Here is a 26,258-nt window from a genome sequence, read left to right as displayed (position 1 = left end):
AACCCGTTTCAAATTGGATATGTAGTAGTCAAGACGACCTCATTTCAAGTTGGAAACATAACAGTGAAGATAGCCACTCGACCCGATCCGCCTAAAGAAAAGGAAGATTAGCCATATCTGGTGGCAGATCTTATCTTGGGTGGTTACTTCAAGCTAATCAATACCGAAAAATTGGAAGGTGCGACGATTCACTCGCGATGGCTCAAACCATTCGATACCTAAAATGCTGTGCTACCTTCACCTCCAGCGTTCCCCTTTCAGCATTTCCTTCAGCATTTTCCCTTTTCATGCAATATTTATAACTTCTCTAAAAACGATTGCACTGCTTGCATTCATGAGTAGAGTTTTCGATTTCAATTAAAGAACATCTTTCCTTAAAAAAAAAAAAAAATTTCACAAACCATCCTAAAAGAAATATACCAAGTAAACCCAAACTCTCACAGAGTCATTACCCGTCTATTGAAAACCAGAGAAACCAAACCACAAAAAAAAAATGGAAATTGAACTATTGTCCTTACTTTTGATGGACTTTACAAATATCCTTATCACACAATAATTCTATCCATGTCCTTGTACAAGCCCATCAGGGACCAAATATCAAATTATGGACTTCCAAATATACCCCTTGTATATATTTAGATAACAAAATTAAAATTCAGTTATTAACGGAAATCAAAAACTGAACGAGAGAGAAAGATCTAGCTGAACTTTGCTCGTGAAATTTTGATTTGAATTTTTACCTGTTCAATCTATGCTTCCTAGATTGAAATTCATCTTCTCCTCCACCTTCTTCATCATCCTTGCAGCAAGATTCATCAACGGAATCGTATCCAGCTGAAGATCTGATCTGCTCGTGAAAATATTGATTCGAAGTTTTCCGTTTCAATTTATCCTTCGGAGATTGAAATTCATCTTCTCCTCCATCTTCTTCATCATCCGTGCAGCTATATTCATCCACTGAATCAGATATTTTACCTCCGTTTAACTGAAATTTCCATTAACAACAGAAATTTGTACTCCGTTCAACTGGATCTCTCTTTCTGAAACAAATTGGTACTGTTGATGTTTATTTGAAGATTCATATAGTTTTTTTGATGATTGCATGTTAGTATCATTGATTTTTATTTCCACTTTTTGTTTTTGGTTATTGATGCAGAGATCGTGATTTATTTTAGAAGATTGATTTCATCTATTAGACAGGTACCTTTTAATTTTTGATCTGTTATTTACACTTATTCTTATGCTCATAAACTTTGGTTTTATGTATATTCTAAAATGTTGAAGAATTTCATTTCGTTTTGTTGTTGATCCAAAATTAATGCTGAAATGTTTATGATTCATGTTTGTTATGTATATTTTAGACACTCTACTGATTATCTCATTGATGAAAAGTAGATATTATGTTGTTGATACATAGAACACTCTATTGAAATGTTGTTGATCCAAATTTCTGAACACAAAATGTTTGTATTTCGTGTGTTTATTTTGCAGGTAATCATTATGCATTCATTCTTGTTGATAATGTAGCTTTTATTTTATGTTTCTCACATTCTACATTGAATTTAACTTTCATGAGGGGACGTAGCCCCCGAGTGAGGTGCGACGTAATACTATATGTAGCTTAGGGTAGTTTAGACTGCTTTCTTCTTGGTTTGCATTGAAATTCATGCTTTAACTACCTCTTATTTGGATCAACTGTGATTGTTTACACATATTTATTGGATCAACTGTGACTGTTGATCCAAAACTATGATTGCTTACACAGATTTATTGGATCAACTGTGATTGTTGATCCAAAAATGTGATTGTTGATTCATATTTATTGGATCAAGTGTGATTGTTGATACAAAACTGTGATTCTTGATCCATATTTATTGGATCAACTGTGACTGTTGATCCAAAACTATGATTGCTTACACAGATTTATTGGATCAACTGTGATTGTTGATCCAAAAATGTGATTGTTGATTCATATCTATTAGATCAAGTGTGATTGTTGATACAAAACTGCGATTCTTGATCCATATTTATTGGATCAACTGTGACTGTTGATCCATATTTTCTAAATACCACTATCTGTTTATTTTTTATTGCAGGCCAAAGATGGTTGTTGCAGAGTTCAAATTTTGCAATCAGACCATCTCGCATCCTGTTTCAGGATCAATTACTATCAAGGAGATGATAAGTGTGGTGAAACAAAAGTGGCCTTATGTTCCTGAAGACCTCATTCTTTTTGTTTACACTGTAGAAGGGATCTCAAATGTTATCAATCATGATTTGGATTTGAGGTTTTTCATTCACTACTGCACCTCACAAGGGATTGACTTGGTGAAGTTTGAAATCCAGTTAAGGACCTGTGTTGATTTTATTTCTTCATCTTCTGCTCCTGCTCCTGCTTCTTTGTCATCATCAAGTTGTATTTCAATCGATGAGGTAGTTGAATTGAAAGACGTCACTGATGATGCGTGTTTGATCAAAAAGGTCCCGAAGAAGTCTGATGCTTGGGTCAACATCTTAACTGGAGTAGGGCAGTTGTTTGAAGGTGGTATTAAAGAAGTTAAGGATTGTGTTACAAAGTATGAAATAAATAGTGGTCGCAAATACAAATTGAAGAAGAGTGACCTTGTACGATACACTGTGGAGTGCAAGTTCAAAAAGAAGGAAAATTGTCGCTGGAGGTTTCACGCCTCTCTCCTTGCACAATATAAAAGGTGTATTTCGATGCAAGAGATACATTGGAAAGAATTCATGTAGTTTAGCTTCTTCTGACCCATCAAAAGTTAGGATGAGAAAATCGTTTTTGAAGGATATATTGGCAGATGATTTACGAGCATCTAAGAAGAATAAAACTGCTTCTGATGTTATAGATTTACTTCGAATGGAATATGGAGTTGACCTCACGTATAGTCAGGCATACCACGGTTTACAATTCACCAAGCAATTTCTTTGGGGTGATGACATCAAGTCTTATTCAGATTTTGTTTGGTATAAAGATGCCATTGAACATTACAATCCTGGAAGCGTCGTGAATTTTGAGTATGATGGTGTGACTCGTCGGTTCAAAAGGTTTTTCGTGGCCTTTGAAGCTTCTATAACTGGTTTCAACAATTACTGACGTCCGATGCTATTTATTGATTGTACCTTTCTCACTGGGAAGTTCAAAGGTGGTCTTATGGTTGCTTGCGGCAAAACTGGTAACCAAGGTGAGATTTTTAACCTTTTACTTTTTTTCATTTTGTATCCATGAATGTTTAAACTTGTTACTGTTGATTCATTATTATGCATTTATTTTCTTGATTAATGTAGCTAGGTTTCTGACATTATATATTGAATTTAACTCTCACGAGGGGGCGTAGCCCCTGAGTGAGGTGTGACGTAATAATATATGTAACTTAGGTTAGTTTAGACTGATTTTTTTGGTTTGCATTAAAATACTTGCTTTTAACTACCTCTTATTGGATCAACTGTGACTGTTTATCCAAAACTACGATTGCTTGCACAGATTTTATTGGATCAACTGTGATTGTTGATCCAACTAAAATGGATCAACTTCCACTGTTTATCCAAGTAAAATGGTTTTGCATTGAAATTCATGACTGTTGGATCAACTGTGATTGTTTACACATATTTATCGGATCAACTGTGACTGTTGATCCAAAATTATGTTTGCTTACACAGATTTTATTGAATCAACTGTGATTGTTGATCCAACTAAAATGGATCAACTTCCACTGTTGATCCAATTGAAATGTATCAACTTTGTTTGTTGACACTAGTTACTGGTCACTTATTTTTGTTTCTGGTTACTTATTTTTGTTTTTTGGTTTTTCTAGGGATCTATCCAGTTGCATTTGGAATTGTTGAAAGTGAAAATTGTGATAGTTGGGAATGGTTCTTAACCAATTTGAAGGGTATTATTCATGAAGATTGTCCACTGACCATCATATCAGATCGTGGAATTGGCCTTTTGAATCATGTGCCTGTAGTCTTCCCAAAGGCTTTCCATTCCTACTGTTTGTACCATATGAAAGGAAATATTCCTGTTCCAAAGGGCAAGAGCAGAAAAACTGCAGTCAAGTTATTCGAAGAGTGTTACACTGCATTAACAAAGGAAATTTTTTATGCTACTGCGAAGAGTATGAGTAATCTAAAGTTGGATTCAGTGGTTGCTTGGATGATGAAGATTCCATTTAAGAATTGGGCTGCTCATGCATTTCTAGGAGAAAGGTGGGGTGAGAACACATCTAATATTGTTGAGAGTTTTAACAACGTCATTAAGCATGATAAGCCGCTTCCAGCACTTGAGCTTGTTGATGTTATTCGTGCTAAAGTGATGGAGCAGAATTACAAGAGGTTAGTGGAGTTTAATAAGCGGACTACAAGGCTCACTCCTCGTATGCAAGCAAGGTTTAACAAAAGGATAAACGACTGCCGTTCATACAAGTTTCGGAGAGCAAGTGAGAAGGTATTTGAGATCATATCTCCAACAGGGAAGCATACTGTTGACTTGGATTCTAGAACTTGCACCTGCAAATGGTGGCAAAAACATAGATTTCCTTACACTCATCTAATGAAAAAAATGTTGCAGATTGGAAATGATGAACCGTACAACTACATCATCCCTTACTATACTTCTGACTACTATAGAAGGTTGTACTCTCGACCCATTTATCCTATTCCTGACTCTGAGAAGCCACATGGAATTAATGAAAATGGGTATATTTTGCCTCCCACCGGTAGTCGAGAACAAGCTGGAAGACCTAAAGGTGTTAGGTACAGGAATTCTCGTGAAAAGGTGCGGAAGAAGAGGAAGTGTGGCCAGTGTGGGATGTTGACCTTTCACAACCGTCGAACATGTCGCAGAGCTCATTTGGATCCTCGTGCACCAACGTTTCGCAAGGAGTCTCATTCCAGGATTATCAACTTCTTGAAGAGGATGTTGTTCTAAATTTCTTGTGGTGTTTATGAACAAACTTGTTTTAGGTTTCTTACCAGTTTGGTGTTTGTTTTCCTTTTTTGGTTTGCACTTGTTATTTAATGACATACATTCTTATATGTTGTTATGAATTCTATTGTTTTGTTTCTCAAGTATATGTCAGTTGGCAGGTTCCAGGTTTATTGATTTTACAGGTTGTTGACACTATTGTGTGGAAACATTGTTCTTGGGTTCCAACCTATTTGGATCAACAATGGTTGTTTATCCAACTTATTTGGATCAACGATCCAACTTATTTGGATCAACAATGGTTTTTGACACAAAACAAACAAAAAAATTGCATGGTTATATCTGTATTTTCTAGTAAAACTCCTCAAGCTTTGCATACCTGTAACATTCATTCATAATCAGACCAACATAACTGGATCAACAGTGGTTGTTGATCCAACATAACTGGATCAACAGTGGTTGTTGACACACAAAACAAACAAAAAATTGCATGGCTCCATCTGTATTTGCTAATAAACTCCTCAAGCTATACATACCTGTAACATTCATCCATAATCAGACAACAAATACATCCATAAATGATCAGACAAAACAAATACCTGTAACAAATGATTCATTCATAATGGTTCATAATAATTCAATCAGACCTACAATAAGATTTACTTACTAAGATAAGTATTTTTAAAACTACAGTTAGATTTTGTTTACAGACCATGACAGACTATAATGCTTCATCTACTGGATCAACTACTTGTTCAACTGAGTCTTGCAATTGGATTTTTTGTTGAATAGAGTCAGTAGCTGAATCAGGAAGTTGTTCCGGTTTCTTCCATGAACCCAATTCTGACAAGATTCTTGCTGCAATCTTCACTCGCTTCTTGTTCAACTTCTCATCTAAGTTAGCAATTTCAGATAGGTGTTCACAGTTTTCACGCTTCACCAAATTCTTCATGTACATGCAAGTGTGCAATGCACAGTCGCATCCGTCTTGTGCTGGTACAGTGCAATGTGAGAAGCTTGTCTCGATATTACCACCTGTCTCCGGATCTCTGTGGCCCATTTCATTCAGCCACTGAGTCAGTGGTACTATCATCACCATATATTGTCATTTGTAATCTGTGTTTCGCCTTGCAGAGTTGTACACTATCCATTTTCCTTTTACCAAAGCCAGCACCACCCAATGGTATCCAACACCGTCCTTGTCCGTCAAGCACATTGGTATGATGAGGTATGTGTCTTCAACATTCCCTGTGTAACTGGTCCTCACCTTTTCTGGAACCCCACATCTCTCTACCTTTGCCATATTTGTAGTGGCTAATGCGATCCCCAATATCGGCTGTATCAATATTTTTAAAGAAATATATTAGTTTTGCATTTTATGGATCATCTACATTATAAACAAAAGCTACATTTGTCAACAAAAAAAAATGAAACTGTGATATCGTAACCAGAGAACAACATAAAATGAACAACATATCGTATTTGCAATTAAACTCCTCAAGCTATACATACCTGTAACATTCATTCATAATCAGACTAAATTATTTGGATCAAAAATTGTTGTTGACATACAAAACAAACCAAGATTTTTCTGTTACTTACATAATCATTTGTTGAGAGAATGACATGGTTCTTGTAATCTGGTTTATGCGGCGAATCCATCTTTGCTTTCAACAAGTTGATGTAGTAATCAACAATCTCAGCATGAATGTTTTGATTATTCAGCAGACACTGTATGAACTTCCCATTGATGACTACCTCGAAATCTTGGTTGCAGAAATAAAAACTGTAAGCTTACTCGCTGCAAAATAAACAACAAATGAATATGTTATTAAAAAGAGCTAGCATAACCCAAAAATAACTATGTGAACTGAGTTGTTTGACTTTGAATATGTTATTACATACCATTCAGTTGCATTCTCAAAGAATGGCTCGATGACTTCTCTTTCGCTGTCATTGAATTTTTTCCACAACTTTAGTTTTTTTGGCTTCATCAGTTTTGTGGGTTCCGCTGGTGTGTTGTCAATTTGACTGTCGAGAGTGTCGAGGTCAATTGTTTCAATTTTCTTCTGCTTCTTTTTTCCTTTTCCACCTTTCCTTTGTCCCCTTTTACACTTAATAGTAGTGTTCGACTTCGAAGTTTATACGGCTTTCTCTTCGGCCTTTCTCCCTTATTCACCCGTTTCACAAGAGAACTGACCTGCGGTTTTTCTGATGCTTTTGTACCATCGGATTGTTCCTCTGATTCGGTTTCCTCTTTAGTTTGCTCCTCAACTGCATCCAAATTAAACAATTTCTTCAATCCTGCGCATATTGCAGCTCCTTGTGTATTGTCATCCTCTTCACTTTGCTTTTCAACCTCTTCACTTTGCTTTTCAACCTCTTCTGCTTGTTGTGTTGCCTCACGATCTACCTCATCCATTATTGCACCGAAACTCGGTTGTGAGGGAGCTGTTTGCACATTAGCAGCAATTTCATCAGGTTTTATTATTGAAAGTGGAGGAGTGTCAAACACAATCAGATCCGCTGGTATGTCATCATTCTTCTTCTCAACAGACGAACTCTTCTCTTCCATTTGTATGTCACCTTTCTCTTCTACTATTCCAGCAGATATTGAAATGTTTTCCACCACCGAATCGAGCTCTGCAACATTTTCGACAACTGTATTGAGCTCTAAGTCATCAGCTTTCTTTACTTCTCTTCCTGCATGAAATCCTTTCTTCCAACTCTCCTTATTTTTGCTACTTGTTTGTTTTTCCGAATACGTCATTTCACTTTGAAAACCCTTCTTAAAAAACTTATCTTGAGTTCCAAAACTTTCTTGAGTTCCTAAAGTACTTTGAGTTCCCAATGTACTTTGAGTTCCATCTTCAGTTCCCAACGAATCGTTCATTTCTTGAGTGTCTTCATTGTTCACAGCCGCAGAATCATCCACTTCCATGTCTACTCTAGTTTCATTCCCATCTGTTGGTTGATCATTCGCCGCAGAGTTCATTTCATCTTGATTACCTTTTCCAGATGATTCGCCTTTTTGTTGCTGTGTGAACAAATCTTCGAATTCCAAACCTTCAAATTCTTTCCCTGTGTACACTGGTTTATTTTTATTCAGTGATTCCTGAAAAATCCTTTCTTCTTCATGCCATTTCTTTATGTTCTTGTCAATATCAGCAATTCGCTCCGGTTCTCCAGCTTGCAACTGTAGTTTTTCCTTGTTCCTCTCATACAGCTCTCTCAAGAATATCGTGTTGTGGACAAACATTTTGATTTGAGCCTTGTCCATGTAATGAATCTCATGCATGTCACAATCAAGAAGGATGTTTTCTTCCTCTAGTTCCTTTATCTTTTTCCTATCTTGTTCCATTTCTCTTGCAGGTGTCGATATGTCAATTAAATAGTTCTCCTCAGCAGACACTGGATCAACAAAGTCTTGATGAAACCGCGAAGCATGATCAGCACAAATCAAAATATTGTAGACACTAAAACTAGATCAACATTGGTTGTTGATCCCATTCATATGGATCAACTTCCATTGTTGATCCACAAAAAACTGACAGTAAAACTGGATCAACATTGGATGTTGATCCCATTCACATGGATCAACATCCATTCTTGATCCACAAAAAACTGATACTAAAACTGGATCAACATTGGATGTTGATCCCATTCACATGGATCAACTTCCATTGTTGATCCACACACAAAATGGTACATTTGTAACAGTAAAGATAAATATAGTAAAAATTGGATCAACTTCCTTTGTTGATCCACAAAAAAAATGATACATTTGTAATAGTAAAGATAAATATAGTAAAAAAAATTACCGTCTTGTGGAACCAAGTCATATCGATTTCCTTCTTGTTGACTTCCTTACTAAAATCAGCTACAAGCTGCTTGCACAATGTGTTCTGGTCCCATCGTAGGAATCTCGGAGTTGCATTTTCAAAATTCTTCCTTTTGTCGATGTAGCTTTTGGTACGTTCACAGAACCAACACTGCATAGTATAAACAACAATGTTAGTTTTTATCCAATAGTATGCATTTCACTCTCTACAACAATACACAAGTATGCATTTCACTCTCTACAACAATACACATTTTACTTTTACAGAATTAACGTTTTTTCTTACCACCAGGAGAGTTGTGCAGCCACCGATAGCTAACTGTGTATCCTTCTTGTTTGCCAGGTTCAAAATCAAACATTCCACAACATGATCCGGCCATGAAACTTTGTCCATCAGTAATATATGAGGCAACCATTTCTTTGGGAAGGCTGTCATACCAGTATTTGGGAAAAAGAAAACCGTGCATAACCACATACCGAAAAGTCTTACAAAATGCACCGGATCAGACTCATCTTCTGCTGCATTTTCAGTTTGCTTACAACCTCATTCTTCATTATTGTGTCTGGACAATCTTTTGGTTTTTCTGGTCTGAACTTTGTATTTAAGAATTCGCTGTAGTCAATTCCTTTCTTCGGGTGCAGTTGCTGCTTCAATTCTTCACTCTCTATCAGTCTTCTCATCTTGAATATCAAAGCAAAATATCTTGCTTCCATAGAGCATTCTTCGTTTTCTCCAAATTTGAACATTCTGGTTATTGGATCAAATGCACTCATCAGCAGCTGCATTGCAAGATTAATTATGTCCATCCATTTACCAATCATTCTCTTGTCTATTACATAAAATGGGCTGATTAAGTCCCAATATGGAGATTCCTTCAGTGCTTTTGCAAGTATCGGTTTCTTTTTGTTATTTGCATCTTCTACTTCAAATTTTTTGCATAGAAAATTCCCCATATCAGCCAATGGTTGGAGACCTCCTTTGATTCTTTTTTCATTTACTCTCGACTTGCCTGCATACATGAAACTCAAATCATTTTCACTTTCATTTTCATTTTTGACAATAATCTTTTGTTTTCTCACATTCTACCCATAATATATTTTCACGAGGAGGCGTAGCCCCCGAGTGAGGTGCGACGTATAAATATGTGTAATTACAGTTCATGCTTTTAACTACCTCTTATTGGATCAAATGTGATATTTTACACAGATTTATTGGATCAACTGTGGTTGTTTACACATATTTATTGGATCAACTGTGAATATTGATCCAAAACTATGATTGATTACACATATTTATTGTATCAATTGTGACTGTTGATCCAAAACTATGATTGCTTACACATATTATTTCATTAAAGAATCAATGTTTTTACCTTTGAGTTGTGCCTCTGGTTTGCTCTCCTCTTGATTCTATTCATCTGAATTTTGTTGCTCTTCATCGGATTCTGATTCCGATTCTTCTGATTCTACCTTCTTGGTTTTCAGCTTTTATTGTGGTTTTGCTCTCGGCCTTGGACCGCCTACATACATGAAGATCAATCATTGTGTTTTCAATATTTCAAACAACATAGTTAGATATATTACACACATATCATTTTGTTATATCATTTTGCTTTCGGCCTGTTGTTGTAAAAAATATTACAATCTATTTTTTACCTTTTACGACTTTCTTCAGTTTGCTCTTTTCTGCTACTTTTATGTCTTCTTCCGCCTCTTGATCATCTGAATCTTCTTGCCCTTCTTCTTCTTCTTCTTCGGATTCTGATTCCGATTCTTCTTGTCCTTTCTCAATTACCTTCTTGCTTTTCACATTTTGTTGTGTCTTTGCTTTCGCCCTTGACTTGCCTGCATACATAAAGCTCAATCATTTACATATTGTTTTCGATATTTTAAACAACATTGTTATATATAAGGTACAATCTATGTTATATCAGCACAAATATTACAATCTATGTTTTTACCTTTGACGACTTTCTTCGGTTTGCTCTTTTATGCTTCTTCTTCAGATTTATCTTCCTCTTCTTCAGAATCTTGATCATCTGATTTTTCTTGTGCTTCTTCTTCGGATTCTGATTCCGATTGTTCTGGTTCTTCCTCAGCTTTGTTCTTTTGTTTCACATTTCGTTCTTCATTTGTATTCTTGTTCTTCCTTTTTCTGGTTGGATCTTCTTCAATTTTCTTCTTGGTCTTCACATTTTGTTTTGGTTCTTTAGCTTGCCTAATCTCTTGCGTGCCCTTCTCATTTTGATTCTTCTTTAATATCCTTGGCGATATTCTATGCATTATGTTTTCTCAACCTGAGTTCAAAAATTATTATAGTTAGCATTCATATTTTCATAATAGAACAGTAGAACAAATTGCATACAATGGATCAACTACTATTGTTTATCCTATTTTTATTTGGATGAACTGCAGTTGTTTATCCCCTAAATTGGATCTACTTCTATTGTTGATCCCTTTTATTTTGGATCAACTACTGCTGTTGATACAAAAAAAATCTAAAAATCCTTCAGAAACACATAAACAGTAAAACAAATTTGTATACCATGGATTAACTTGTACTGTTGATCCAATTTTTATTTGGATGAACTGTTGTTGTTTATCCCCTATATTGGATCAACTTCCACTGTTGATCCAATTTTTTTTTGATCAACAACTATTGTTGATCCCTTAAATTGAACAAAAATAGCTAAATCAACCAAACATCCAGAACCACATTTTTCAAACACTTACCAGTTGAACAAATTAGCATCTGAGCAAAATAATACCAAAAATTTGAAGACAAATATCAACATAACTAGCAATCATTCAAAATCTTCAAATTATGCTTGTTTTAGTCACATACAAAATACTCAGATTTGACGAGAATCATTTCCTTCCAAGAACACTAACCAAAACTCAAAACTAACTAAACAAGACCAAAATCAAACCTAATTAGTAAATCGCAGTTTAATAATCTGCCAAATAGTAACATATAATCATTACATTAACAAAATCAAGACCAAAACATATATGCATCAATTAAATCTGGCATCAGAAAATTAGGGTTTTACCTGTTCAATTTTGAAATCTTCAGATCATTCAAATAGGTTTTCTGATGATGGAACGTTGATGATGAAACGTTGACGATGAAACGAAAGTGAAATCGGTTATGTTTTCTGATGAAACCTAATTTATACGGTTGATTTTCAGTTTCTTTTTCAGTTTCCTTTGTAGATCGTGGTCTGTTGATTATCAGAGAGAAAGAAACGAAGTTGATTTTCAGTTTCGACGGCTAGTCTATCGATTTCTCTGAAACGGCTAGTGAATTAATGGCAGATCGTGAGTGACTGCGGCGGAGTGAGTGAGAGAAGACGGGGAACACGAGAAAATGAAAATGAAGTTTTAATGTGTCGGATCCAGTATAACGTGGAATATATAGGTGGGGCATTTTAGTAATCTAATAAATCTGATTTTTAATTCCTGAAATTGGTAGGGATATATTTATTTTAGGGAAGGATATATTTGTTGGCTTCTAAAATTAGGGACATATAAATAATGTACCAAAAAGAAAGAGACATTTATTCAAAAAATACTGAAGAAGGGAATATGCAAGGAAAATGATCCTCAGGCAACAGAACATATATCTTCTTCGAAAATATCCGTCTCCAAATCTCACCTAACGTTCCTCTATTTTCCGGGATATGTGACAGCAATGCTACTACAAGGGAGGGCCAAGAAACAAGTCGGTCGAACCTTTAACCATTGCTGTTATTTTCCCCTGTTTTGAGTTACTATGGGTGATGTCGTCGTTCGGAGGCATTGGCTGCGAAAGCAGCAGGCCGGCTAGTACCTGTGGAAAATTTCATCCACACTATGTGTGTACAACATCTACCCGTCTACTAGATGGCCAGGAGGGTCGAGCGACTTACTTTTGCATAAAGGGTTTTGAATCTTTTCAGTATGAAGGTTTTATTAATTCATTCAGAGATGTGAAACCACAAAAGCTGAATAACGGAATGTTACTTGGCGAAACCTTAACTCCGCCATGAAAACAAGGAAGTGAAAGTAAATCTTTGAAATATCAAAAGAGGCTACACGCCGAGAAGAAATAGCAAAGGTGGAAAAATTGGTCGTCAATGGCGGACGCCTGGGCCAATAACGCCTCTATCAGAGCTTTTTCAAGCACTTTCCCCAGCACCCTCTCGGCCAGTAAACGTTTCATCCAGAAACCGCCTCAGCAATAGCAACTTGGGAACCCCATCCAGAAGCCGCCTCAGCAGCAGCAACTTCGGCATCCCATCCAGAAGCCGCTTCGGCAACAACAACTTCCACATCCTGTCCCGCATTTGTTTCAACATCAGTCCCAGCGTATGTTTTCATGGCTTCTCAGATGGCTCTGACATATGTTGCCTCCGCCTCCTCGTCCGCCTCGATGACATCCTCAACAGTCGCTTCAATGTTCCCGACAGCTTCGGCGTCCACTCCAGAAGCTGCTTCGGTCCCGTAAACCGTGTCGACATCTTCCTCATGCGCTTTTCCAGCAGTTTCTTGAGGATGTCCCGGTTTATCCGCATCAAGGTCAAGGATTACGATACCATCATGGACAGGGAAATTAAACTGTCTCTCACCTAAAAGTTTCGTGGACTCAGTCTTCCGCCGTTTCAACCGAGAGGCGAATCGTTCATCCCTGGCACTAGGTTGTAGAGAAGCTTCATTATTCCGAGATCTCCCGATGCGCCGAGATGCTTCATCACGTCTCCACTTTTCCTCCATGTCCATCGAAGCCATGAGAGTCTGAACACACATCCGCACTTTTCATAGATGGGCGAGAGACATGCCTTGTATAATCTCGTCAGCCTCACGGAACAGAGAATCAATTTTGTCTAATACTTCCTCATTAGAAGAAAGCTGGGTCTTGTCCATTTCAAAATTCCTCGCCGAAGAGTCAGAGGTACGATCGTCACTGGAAGATCCCATTATATGCTACAGTTTTTTTTTGACATATCCGCACCAACAATCTACCTGATGAAGAAGACAAAATGGGAACTAGGAGAAGAAACACAAGACAATACCTTTAAAGAGCGTGGACGCGATTTTATGATCATCTGAATGAACGAAGGATTCAAGATCACCTCTTATATTCATCGGATTGATGAAGCTTGAGAAGGAGAATCCTTTTACCAGCCGTGAATTAAGGCTTCAAATGCGTGATACCAGCTGGATTAGATATTTGCTTATACGGATAATTAGGGTTTGGCATCCAAGTCAGCAGCCGTCACTACCATTCTGTGACTTAGCCCACGCCATCCTTCTACTCCAAGTGCGCGTCTCGAGCCGAGCCAATGGCTCCATGTCAAGCCAGCGCCAACATCATTCATGCCCAAGCCAGCAACGCCAATGGCTCCACGTCTAAGCAACACCACTGATTCCATTTCCAAGCCGGCGCCAACAACCCGCGTCTCTAGCCAGCACCAACAACTTGCATCCTCCCAGCGCTAGCTTCTCTGCTCGGTAGCCGATACACCTGCATCCTTCTCAGCGCCAACTTTTCTGCTCCTGACAAGCGCCATCTGCTACCCAAGCTAGCCGCGCCATCCGCCATACCAAGATAGCTGCGCCATCCGCCATGCCAAGCTAGTCGCGCCATCCGCTACTCCAGCTAGTCAGCATCACCTCTGCGGCCAAGCCTAGCCACCAGCGCCGTGAACCATTCCTTAACCAGTAGCCAACGACGCCGCACTGGTACCAACATCCCATGGCCAAGATGAATTTATACAAAAGACGCCAGCACAAGGGTCACAGATTCCTCATGCCTTCCACCAAAAGGTTAGTTGAATATCCCTGTAAATCTCTTCACGTTTTTACTCTTTCGATTTTACTCTTGTCTGTCACCATCTCATGCTTACCCCACAACAATGCCACTGTTACGTGCTAAGCAGGGGACTTAATGTTGACGGAGGTTTTTAACTTAGGGTTAAAATCGTAAAACCTTGCATCTGACGTCACTCTGCAAGGAAACGGTGTCGTGAGTGCCAACCTCTCCACCGGCGTATTTATTGATCCGTTCAATATATTTACATGAAATTTATCCAGACTGACGAATGTAGCAACCATACCAAACACTCTGTAAATTTCGGCACCTCGCCAATGCAAGACTCGCTGGGTACCCTCATGTGCTGTGTTCCCCGGTAGAACCCTTAATGTCGGTATGGCATGACGGATTTATGTTCACTCGCAGCAGAGTGGTATGAACCTCCAAGTACCAAAGCTAAGGTCATCGCACGAAATGCTCAGACGGAAAGCACACTGCATTCTGTAGATAAGGATTTTTGTGGCAGCATACAAAATCCAGACGATTATTGTGATAACTCACAAAAAACTCATAAACCTGACTAATTTGCAAGATTAGGGTTTCGCGCCTCGCGCAGTACACTAGACCTCGTTGGTCGAAAAACTATGCTTAGCCAAAATAAGGCGATTAAATCCGCCACAACGCACTGGAAGTGTAACCACGCCCTATCTTTCCGGCCCCACTTCCCATCGACCAATCAGGTCGCTTTAAATCCGCCACACTCACACAGAACTGTAGCCGCCCATGCCTGGCCGAACCTCTTACATTAACCAATCAGGTTACCTTAAACTTGCCACAATGATGAAAAGAAGGAAACCGCGCTGGATGGCCGCAAAGCCAATTGGTTTCCCAAAAAACGAACACGCCAGGCACACATGCCAAACAAACCAAACATGGCCACTCTCCCCATGCGACGTGCTACCTAGGCTAATTAGGGTTTCAAAAGCAAGATTTCCACACCGACGTTCCAAGGTTTCAATGGCTATGACTGCACAGCCGCGCCGAAGGCATGCACGAGCCATGCCATCCATGCCGCTAGCACGAGTTGAAGGCGCCACTGCCAATTGAAGGTAGCCATGATCGACGACTATCTTTCCTCCTGAGATGCAATCTCATCCATCCAAGTTCGCCACCAAACTAACGGACTTGTGGCAACTTATGAGCGACCATGCCGCCAAGCCCTACATTTTGGCCACGGTGCCAAACCCTAAATTGGTCACGGCGCCAAGCCCTAACCTTGGTTGTGCCGCCAAACCTTAACTTTAATCACAGAGCCAAATCTTAAACTTTGGCCATGCTACAGCACCACGGACATTGGCATGCCACCGTGCCGCAGCCACTGGCATGCCACCGTGCCGCAACCACTGGCATGCCACAATGCCGCAACCATCGGCATTCCACCATGCCGCGGCCACTGGCATGCCACCGTGCCGCAACCACTGGCATGCGACCTTGGGCCACCGACATGCCACCCTGACGCAGCCACTGGCATGCCACCATGCCGCAGCTACTCGCATGCCACCATGCACTACTGTTGGCGCCACTTCGACTAGCCAAAACGATCCTAGCATCACATATGCTATTTACCTACGGCAAGCCTCTCAATTCTAAACTTGCCACACGTAGCAAAGTGTTATATGTTTTCCACGAAAACACTCGAGACATCAAAACATGTCACAAACTGGGGGATACTCATCAGGGTATTGGTCTGGCGGTTTACAGCAGGCGGCGTGCAATACACCCGTCATTGAAAGTGTGATAAAGAGGGGCGGTTAGTAATGGCAAGAAATAATGGTGTAAACGTATCCTTCATTATGGGAACATAAATTCCAGGTGTTACCCGTTACTCCCTTCTTCCACCACTCAATCGTTTCCACTTCCCACGAGACCAGGGTACGTTTTGTTGCAACTTGTATAAATAGGTCTCACCTATTTTCCACCAAACAACAAGTTTTGGTCAGGAGAACAATACCACATCCAGAAATCATCTGATAGCTTTTCATTCAGCTAGCTAGTTCGACTTTTTGATACAAGTCACGAAACACCCACACTTCCAGAATCAACTATTCTGGTCTCAACACTTTCTTCGCTTCCCTCCCTAAGACCAACCCTTCTCCTTAACTTTGTGACCGAAGGAAGCCTGGAACGACCATTTCTTGGTTTAGGCCAGGATTGTACAGATTGATCTCTCGAATCAAAAGTACTCCCGTGCAGTACATTGTTTAGGGTTTAGACTCGTTTCTCACCTACACACACGAAATTACCAAAATCAGCAGAAACAGTTTTCACCCACAAACAATTGGCGACCACAGTGGGAGATTAATCTCTTTGTTACAATACCAATTTCTCAATTCCCAAATTTATCTTTCAACTCCGATCTCAAGATGGTGGAACCCAGGTCCGGATCAGCAACAAACCCTGAGAACACTGGTGCCGAAATTATTCTAGGTGTTAACGTTCCCTCCAGTGGTGCTAATACGCCACCTGTCAACACCAGCAACATGGAAAATGTTCCTTCAGGCAATACACCTTCGTTTACTAGAGCCATAGCCTCTGCCGCGGAAAATGCTCCTTTAGGTGTTACACCCCCAATCACCAGAGCCAGAGCCGTTGTTTCCGCTCCCAATGTTTCATCAAGTATGACACCTATAACCGTCACCAAAGCCGCAGCTACTCCGCCACTAGGACGAGAAACTGGAGGACCCAGAGGAAGCCGATCCTATATTACCATTGCTGATTTGATGGAAAGACAGAAGGTTCTCGCTAGATCCCAAACGGACATGGCCTCGACTCAAAAGGAGGTACTTGTTTTTCTCAAGACACTAATGGAGCGGCTACCACAAGAATCATGCCATCCAGAGCCAACGAGGAACACCTCCAATAACCCTGGCGTCAGCACCTCAAAAAGGCGCACCTTTGTAGACGAAGAGACTCGCCCAGAAACTCCAACGGAGACAAATCAACCGTCCAATTTTGTCACACGGGAAGATTTGGAACGACTTCTCCGAAACCGAGACAAAAGCGATTCCATGGACATGCATCAGCATCAACCCCTGTATCCTCCGGAAGTCCAAAGAATTCCTCTTCTGAGGGGGTACTCTTCCCCTCAATTCTCTCTATATGATGGCACCGGTAATGCGCGTGAACATGTTTCTCGATTCTTGGAGTCCTGGGGGAATACGAATACAATCACCTTCTCAGTTTGAGTGGATTTTTGAAATCACTTACTGGAAGAGCATACACATGGTATAACAGCATTATGCCAGGCAGTATCTCCAACTGGTCTGACATGGTTGCGGCTTTCTACAAGAAGTATTTCTTTGTGTCTGAGCAAATTACCTTCTCAGATCTAGGAAGGATGTTCCAACGAAACAACGAGCATCCGAATGATTTTGTCAAAAGGTTCAGAATTCAAGCACTGGATTGTCATGACCCAAACGTGACCGAACAACAACTGGTGGATTCTTGCATCAACGACATGATTCCCATCTACCGCGTCTTACTAGAGAATATGCGATTCCATACATTCTCTGAACTTCATGAAGCTGCAAAACGATCGGCCACTACGACACCAGCGTTGTTGGAGAGAATCAGGCCAACCAGAAGCGAGGACGCACGCGAAACTCGAGGAAATAGACGCCTCATCAATAAGCAATACAACACGGGTTCCTCCTCTGTGAGCGTGGTAGAAGAAGGAGGAAAGAGGAAGGCTCCAGCGGCAGAACAGCAATCCAAGCGTGCAGCACCAGCACGACAGACAACTCCGCAATGGAAGAACGCCTCTAAAGCTCCCATGCGACATCAAGAAGCTGGAGAAAATGTCTTGGATTTCCCGTTCCCAATCGAGGAAGTGCTTGAACTCTTGGAAGCATGGATCCAAGACGATGCCATCAGGATACCTCCCACCAGGCGCCCACCAACCGAAGCGGAAATGGCAAACCCCAAATATTGCCGCTACCACAGATTTTTCCACCACCTGACTAGTGACTGCAATAATCTAAAGCATATCTTCAAAGAAAAGATAGAAGCAGGGGAGATTCGACTGGACAACGAAAGAGTTCACAAAGATCCGCTTCCATTCAGGAGTTGCATGGTCTCTGGGGACTCTGTACACGAGACTGCACAATCCATGATACGGCATATGTGCGAAATTCTCTATCTCCCCAAGACACAACGTCAAGATTTCTTCACAGCCCTTAATCGTGTTGTATCAGGCAAGCGACTCTTTCCTATTGAAGAAATCACTCCAGAACCCCAAACTCCCTCGGGAAGCGGTGCTGGAAAATACAACTGGGGACTGCTAACCACGGTTTATCTAAGGAACGCCGAACTTGAAAACACATTGATCGACGCAGCCTCTGACTTCAACATCGTTACCATCAAAACTCTGAGAGCTGCGGGAATTTCGAAGCAGGAGGCTACCCGCTCCCCAACCGTGGTCAAAATCTTGGACGGAGAGACGATGGACGCATATGGATACATCAACCTTGAAATCAAGGTGGAAGACACTCTAACACATGGCAAATTCCACATTGTCAAAGAACTCTCAAATTACGACATGATTATGGGACACGCATGGGTACACGGCAACAAAGCGAAGTTAAAAGTATCCCATCTACCGATGTCGATACCCAAAAGAATTTCCAACAAGCTGTCCAACTTTGAAGACTACATGTTGCCGTATCAACAACTTACCAATGTAACTCAATTGCCTGGATAAAGCCCGTCGACGTTCATCCTCAGATTCCGAACACAAGTAAGTCTGTTTGAACAACCCTTTCTGCACCCAGTCATCTCTTCTCTCGCCCAGGCATGGGGACTCGGTCCGATTACCAACCCAGGCGTCATTAGGAGATGTGAATGGGACGTTGGGCCTTTCAAATGCTTCGTCAAAAATTTGGAAGCTGTCACGGCCAAAGATGACGAGTTCAAAAATCAAGTAGTTGCGCAACGCTCAAACTCGTTTCAAATTGGAGATGTAGTAGTCAAGACGACCTCGTTTCAAGTTGGAAACATAAAAATGAAGATAGCCATTCGACCCGATCCGCCTAAAGAAAAGGAAGATGTGACATATCTGGTGGCAGATGTTATCTTGGGTGGTTACTGCAAGCTAATCAATATCGACAAATTGGAAGGTGCGACGATTCACTCGCGATGGCTCAAACCATTCGATACCTAAAATGTTGTGCTACCTTCACCTCCAGCGTTCCCCTTTCAGCATTTCCTTCAGCATTTTCCCTTTTCATGCAATATTTGTAACTTCTCTAAAAATGATTGCACTGCTTGCATTCATGAGTAGAGTTTTCGATTTCAATTAAAGAACATCTTTTCTTAAAAAAAAAAATAAAATTCCCAAACCATCCTAAAGGAAAAATACCAAGTAAACCCAAACTCTCACAGAGTTATTACCCGTCCATTGAAAACCAGAGAAACCAAACTACAAAAAAAAGAGACATTTATTCAAAAAATACTGAAGAAGGGAATATGCAAGGAAAATGATCATCAGGCAGCAGAACATATATCTTCTTCAAAAATATCTGACTCCAAATCTCACCTAATGTTCCTCTGGTTTCCGGGATATGTGACAGCAATGCTACTACAAGGGAGGGCCAAGAAATAACCTTTAACCATTATTGTTATTTTCCCTTGTTTTGAGTTACTACGGGTGATGTCGTCGTTCGAAGGCATTGGCTGCGAAAGCAGCAGGCCGTCTAGTACCTGTGGCAAATTCCATCCACACTATTTGTGTACGGCGTCTACCCGTCTACTGGATGGCCAGGAGGGTCGAGCGACTTATTTTCACATAAAGGGTTTTGGATCTTTTCAGTACGAAGGTTTTATTAATTCATTCAGAGATGTGAAACCATAAAAGCTGAATAACGGAGTGTTACTTGGCGAAACCCTAACTCCACCATGAAAACAAGGAACTGAAAGTAAATATTTGAAATATAAAAAGCGGCTACACGCCGAGAAGAAATAGCAAAGGTGGAAAAATTGGTCGTCAATGGCGGACGCCTAGGCCAATAACGCCTCTATCAGAGCTTTTTCAAGCACTTTCCCCAGCACCATCTCTGGCAGCAAACGTTCCATCCAGAAACCGACTCAGCAGCAGCAACTTCGGCACCCCATCCAGAAGCCGCCTCAGCAGCAGCAACTTAGGCATCCCATCCAAAAGCCGCTTCGGCAGCAGCTTCCACATCCTGTCCCGCATTTGTTTTAACAACAGTCCCAGCGTATGTTTCCATGGCTTCTCCGATGGCTCCGACATATGTTGCCTCCGCCTCCTCGTCCTCCTCGACGACATCCTCAAAAGTCGCTTCAAGTTTCCCGACAGCAGCTTCGGCGTCCACTCCAGAAGCTGCTTCGGTCTCGTAAACCGTGTCGACATCTTCCTCAGGCACTTTTCCAGCAGTTTCTTGAGGAAGTCCCGGTTCATCCGCATCAAGGTCAAGGATTACGATACCTTTAAGGACAGGGTAATTAAACTGGATCTCGCCTAAAAGTTTTGTGGACTCCGTCTTCCGCCGTTTCAACAGAGAGGCAAATCGTTCATCCCTAGCACTGGGTTGTAGAGAAGATTCGTTATTCTGAGATCTCCCAACGCGCCGAGATGCTTCATCACGTCTCCACTTTTCCTTCATTTCCATCGAATCCATGAGAGTCTGAACACACATCCGCACTTTGCATAGATGGGCGAGAGACATTCCTTACATAATCTCGTCAGCCTCACGGAACAGAGTATCAATTCTGTCTAATACCTCCTCATGAGAAGAAAGCTGGGTCTTTTCCATTTCAAAATTCCTCGCCGAAGAGTCAGAGGTATGATCTGGAAGATCCCATTATATGCTACAATTTTTCTTTTTTTTTTTTTATTTATTTTTTTACATATCCGCACCAGCAATCTACATGATGAAGAAGACAAAATGGGAACTAGGAGAAGAAACACAAGACAGTACCTGTAAAGAGGGTGGACACGATTTTATGATGATCTGAATGAACGAGGATTCAAGATCACCTCTTATATTCAGCGGATTGATGAAGCTTGAGAAGGAGAATCCTTTTACCAGCCGTGAATTAAGGCTTCAAACGCGTGATACCAGCTGGATTAGATATTTGCTTATACGGATAATTAGGGTTTGGCATCCAAGTCAGCAGCCGTCACTACCATTTTGTGACTTAGCCCGCGCCATCCTTCTACTCCAAGCGCGCGTCTCGAGCCGAGCCAATGGCTCCATGTCAAGCCAGCGCCAACAACATTCACGCCCAAGCCAAGCCAGCAACGCCAACGGCTCCACGTCCAAGCAACGCCACTGATTCCATGTCCAAGCCGGCGCCAACAGCCCGTGTCTCTAGCCAGCACCAACAACTTGCATCCTCCTAGCGCTAGCTTCTCTGCTCGGTAGCCGATACACCTACATCCTTCTCAGCGCCAACTTTTCTGCTCTTGACAAGCGCCATCCGCTACCCAAGCTACCCGCGCCATCCGCCATACCAAGATAGCCGCGCCATCTTCTATGCCAAGCTAGCCGCGCCATCCTCTACTCCAGCTAGCCAGCATCACCTCTGCGGCCAAGCCTAGTCAAAGATGTCGCACTAGTGCCAACATCCCATGGCCAAGACGAATTTATACAAAAGCCGCCAACACAAGGGTCACAGATTCCTCATGCCTTCCATCAAAAGGTTAATTGAATTTCCCTGGCAATCTCTTCACGTTTTTACTCTTTCGATTTTACTCTTGTCTGTCACCATCTCATGCTTACCCCACAACAATGCCACTGTTATGTGCTAAGCAAGGGTCTTAATGTTGATGGTGGTTTTTAGCTAAAGGTTAAAATCGTAAAACCTTGCATCTGACGTCACTCTGCAAGGAAACGGTGTCGTGAGTGCTAACCTCTCCACCGGCGTATTTTTTGAGCCGTTCAATATATTTACATGAAATTTATCCAGACTGGCGAATGTAGCAACCATCCCAAACACTCTGTAAATTTCGGCACCTCGCCAATGCAAGACTCGATGGGTACCCTCCTGTGTTGTGTTCCCCGACAGAACCCTTAATATCGGTATGGCATGACGGATTTATGTTCACTCCCAGCGGAGTGGCATGAACCTCCAAGTACCAAAGTTAAGGCCATCGCACGAAATGATCAGACGGAAAACACACTGCATTATGTAGATAAGGATTTTTGTGGAAGCATACAAAATCCATCCGATTATTGTGATAACTCACAAAAAACTCATAAACCTGACTAATTTGCAAGATTAGGGTTTCGCGCCTCGCGCAGTACATTAGACCTCGTTGGTCGAAAAACTATGCTTAGCCAAAATAAGGCGATTAAATCCGCCACAACGCACTGGAAGTGTGGCCACGCCCTAGCTTGCCGGCCCCACTTCCCATCGACCAATCAGGTCGCTTTAAATCTGCCACACTCACACAGAAGTGTAGCCACGCCCATGCCTGGCCGACCCTCTTACATTAACCAATCAGGTTACCTTAAACTCGTCACAATGATGAAAAGAAGTAAACCGCGCTAGATGGCCGCAAAGCCAATTGGTTTCCCAAAAAACGCACACGCCAGGCACACATGCCAGATGCACATGTCAAATGCGCCAAACATGGCCACTCGCCCCATGCGACGTGCTACATAGGCTAATCAGGGTTTCGACAATCCAAACCCTAAGCAAGATTCCACACCGACGTGCCAAGGTTTCAATGGCTATGGCTACACAGCCGCGCCGAAGGCATGCACGAGCCATGCCAGCCATGCCGCATGCCGCTAGCACGAGTTGAAGGCGTCACTGCCAATTGAAGGTAGCCATGATCGACGGCTATCTTTCCTCCTGAGATGCAATCTCAGTCATCCAAGTTCGCCACCAAACTAACGGACTTGTGACAACTTTTGAGCGACCATGCCGCCAAGCCCTAAATTTTGGCCGCGGTACCAAACCCTAAATTGGCCACGGCGCCAAGCCCTAGCCTTGGCCGTGCCGCCAAACCTTAAGTTCAGTCACAGAGCCTCTTAAACTTTGGCCATGCTACAAAACCACGGCCACCGACATGCCACCGTGCCGCAGCCACCGGCATGCCACCGTGCCACGGCCACTGACATGCCACCGTTCCACAGCCACTGGCATGCCACCATGCACTACTGTTGGCGCCACTTCGACTAGCCAAAACGAGCCTAGCATCACGTATGCTATTTACCTACGGCAAGCCTCTCAATTCTAAACTTGCCACACGTAGCAAAGTGTTATATGTTTTCCACGAAAACACTCGAGACATGAAAACATGTGACAAACTGGGGGATACTCATCAGGGTATTGGTCTGGCGGTTTACAGCAGGCGGCGTGCAATACGCCCGTTACAGAAAGTGTCATAAAGCGGGGCGGTTAGTAATGGCAAGAAATAATGGTGTAAACGTATCCTTCATTATGGGAACATAAATTCCAGGCGTTACCCGTTACTCCCTTCTTCCACCACTCAATCGTTTCCACTTCCCACGAGACCAGGGTACGTTTTGTTGCAACTTGTATAAATAGGTCACACATATTTTCCACCAAACAACAAGTTTTGGTCAGGAGAACAACACCACATCCAGAAATCATCTGATAGCTTTTCATTCAACTAGCCAGTTCGACTTTATGATACAAGTCACGAAACACCCACACTTCCAGAATCAATTATTCTGGTCTCAACACTTTCTTCGCTTTCCTCCCTAAGACCAACCCTTCGCCTTAATTTTGTGACCGAAGCAAGCCTGGAACGGCCATTTCTTGGTTTAGGCCAGGATTGTACAGATTGATCTCTCGAATCAAAAGTACTCCCGTGCAGTACATTGTTTAGGGTTTAGACTCGTTTCTCACCTACACACACGAAATTACCGAAATTAGCAGAAACAGTTTTCACCCACAAACAAAAAGGTTCCAACATTTGGTTCATAATTGACATAGGAGTTGTTCACGAGAATCCTCAATCAAATGCTTCTTATACACCCCGTCCCTTAGAAAGAAAAAGGTAGCACCAAAAAATAGGAAGAGTGAGATACTGTTTTTTCTTGTTCCCGCGAGACGGAGATCATTAGCCTGGCGAATGAAGTGGGTCAACTTTTCTTCGGTCATCGACTTGCTGTTCGAGTTGTCTACCAAAAAAGTGATTCGAGAACGTATTCTTTGATCTAAGCTCCCTCCTTCTGATCCCTCAAGTATAGATGGTTCAGCTGTGCTTCGTGTCATGAAATGATTGAGAGCTACGACGGGATCGAAAATGCAGTCTCTTTTTTGCATTCAGTAAGTCATGCATCACCAAATAATTCAAGGAAGGCGTACAGCAGGGACCCTCTGAAGTAGATCACTGTAGGAGCTGGACTTATCTGGGGAAAAAAACTTGAAGCACTTTGTTTTCTTGAAGGAGTCATCCCTCAGGAAGGCCATGTCATTCCCGGCATGTGGTCTTAGGGCCCCACTGACTCGAAGTTCTCTCGAAGGGTTTGATTGGTCATGGTATCCATTGCCCAGCTTCTTTTTCTGGTTGTTGCTGCCGACTGACTTGATTCTTTTCCCTGCATCCCTTACTTCGTGTCCTCCTGCATCGCTGTACCAGATTGAATTGACCTTCCCAAATGCCCACCACTGACCCTTCGAGGTGGATTTGCGATCTAGAGTCTTTGGACGATGTGGAAGAAAGTTATGAACGATTGTTACTTTGGGAAAATGTTGAATAATACACTTTCCGAGGCGAAAGCCAAAGGTCTTTTTCGTAGGTGGACGTATCGAACCAAAATAGAATCTCAGATTGACATCTTGATACACTAATTTCCCGTAGTAATAATCACTGAACCAACTTGAATCTGACTTACGATTTACATCAAGTCTTACTGCAATAGGATTCCCTTTACGTCCCATATGTGCTTAGACTGTTCTTTCGTCTATTGATTTTCTAGTTGTAGTTGCAGGAAATCCTACAATACACCCCTCATTTAATTTCATTGTTGATCAGCTCATTTTTAGATTTTCACTCTTAATTTTATTGATTAATTTCTAAATGTTCTTACAAGGAAAATAAAAAAATTAAGAATGATCTCTGCTCTGAACTTTCTCTCTCTTATTTACTTGTTTCTTATCTCAAAAAAGATCCTCTCTTCCTTTACAACTCGAATGACTATTTATAAGGAAATACTTAGTGGATGACAGCTAATCTGTCCTTTATTTTCGGGTATGGTTTGCGACATTCTCGCAACCTTACAAATGTTAATTTCGCAATCTCTCTAATTTTCGCAAGACTATCACATCTTTCTCATGATCCTTGCTGACGTCGTTTCTGAAATTGTTCTGCGACGCTAATGTGCAATACCATTGATAATCTCGCTGAGACATAATTGTTGCGAGATTCTGATCCTACATCTTGCCTCTTCTCATATCTTTCTCTGCAAAGTAGAGAATGATGTGAGAAATGCCGCAGCTGCTTATCTTTTCATATTCCACATTTATTACACGTACTCTCTCTTCCATTTATTTCTTGACACGCCTTCTGTAACCGCTACTTTTCAACTGCTCACGTCTCTTCGTCTTAATGGTGTCTATTTCTTCGAGTAAAAAATTTTCTTTATATACTCTTATCTCCCTCTTTTTCCACTTTTCTTTTT

General features: G+C 41.3%; 1 pseudogene; it reads right to left on the bottom strand.

The window, feature by feature from the left end:
- The window catches only part of LOC113342180, a 40,241-nt pseudogene extending 14,723 nt beyond the window's left edge, over window positions 1-25,518 (bottom strand).
- Between the last annotated feature and the right edge of the window lie 740 nt (window positions 25,519-26,258).

This window comes from Papaver somniferum, unplaced genomic scaffold (assembly GCF_003573695.1).
Source record: "Papaver somniferum cultivar HN1 unplaced genomic scaffold, ASM357369v1 unplaced-scaffold_35, whole genome shotgun sequence".
Classification (NCBI taxonomy): Eukaryota; Viridiplantae; Streptophyta; class Magnoliopsida; order Ranunculales; family Papaveraceae; genus Papaver; species Papaver somniferum.
The sequence above is the reverse complement of the archived record's forward strand: the minus strand, read 5'-3'. Positions and strand labels throughout refer to the sequence as shown.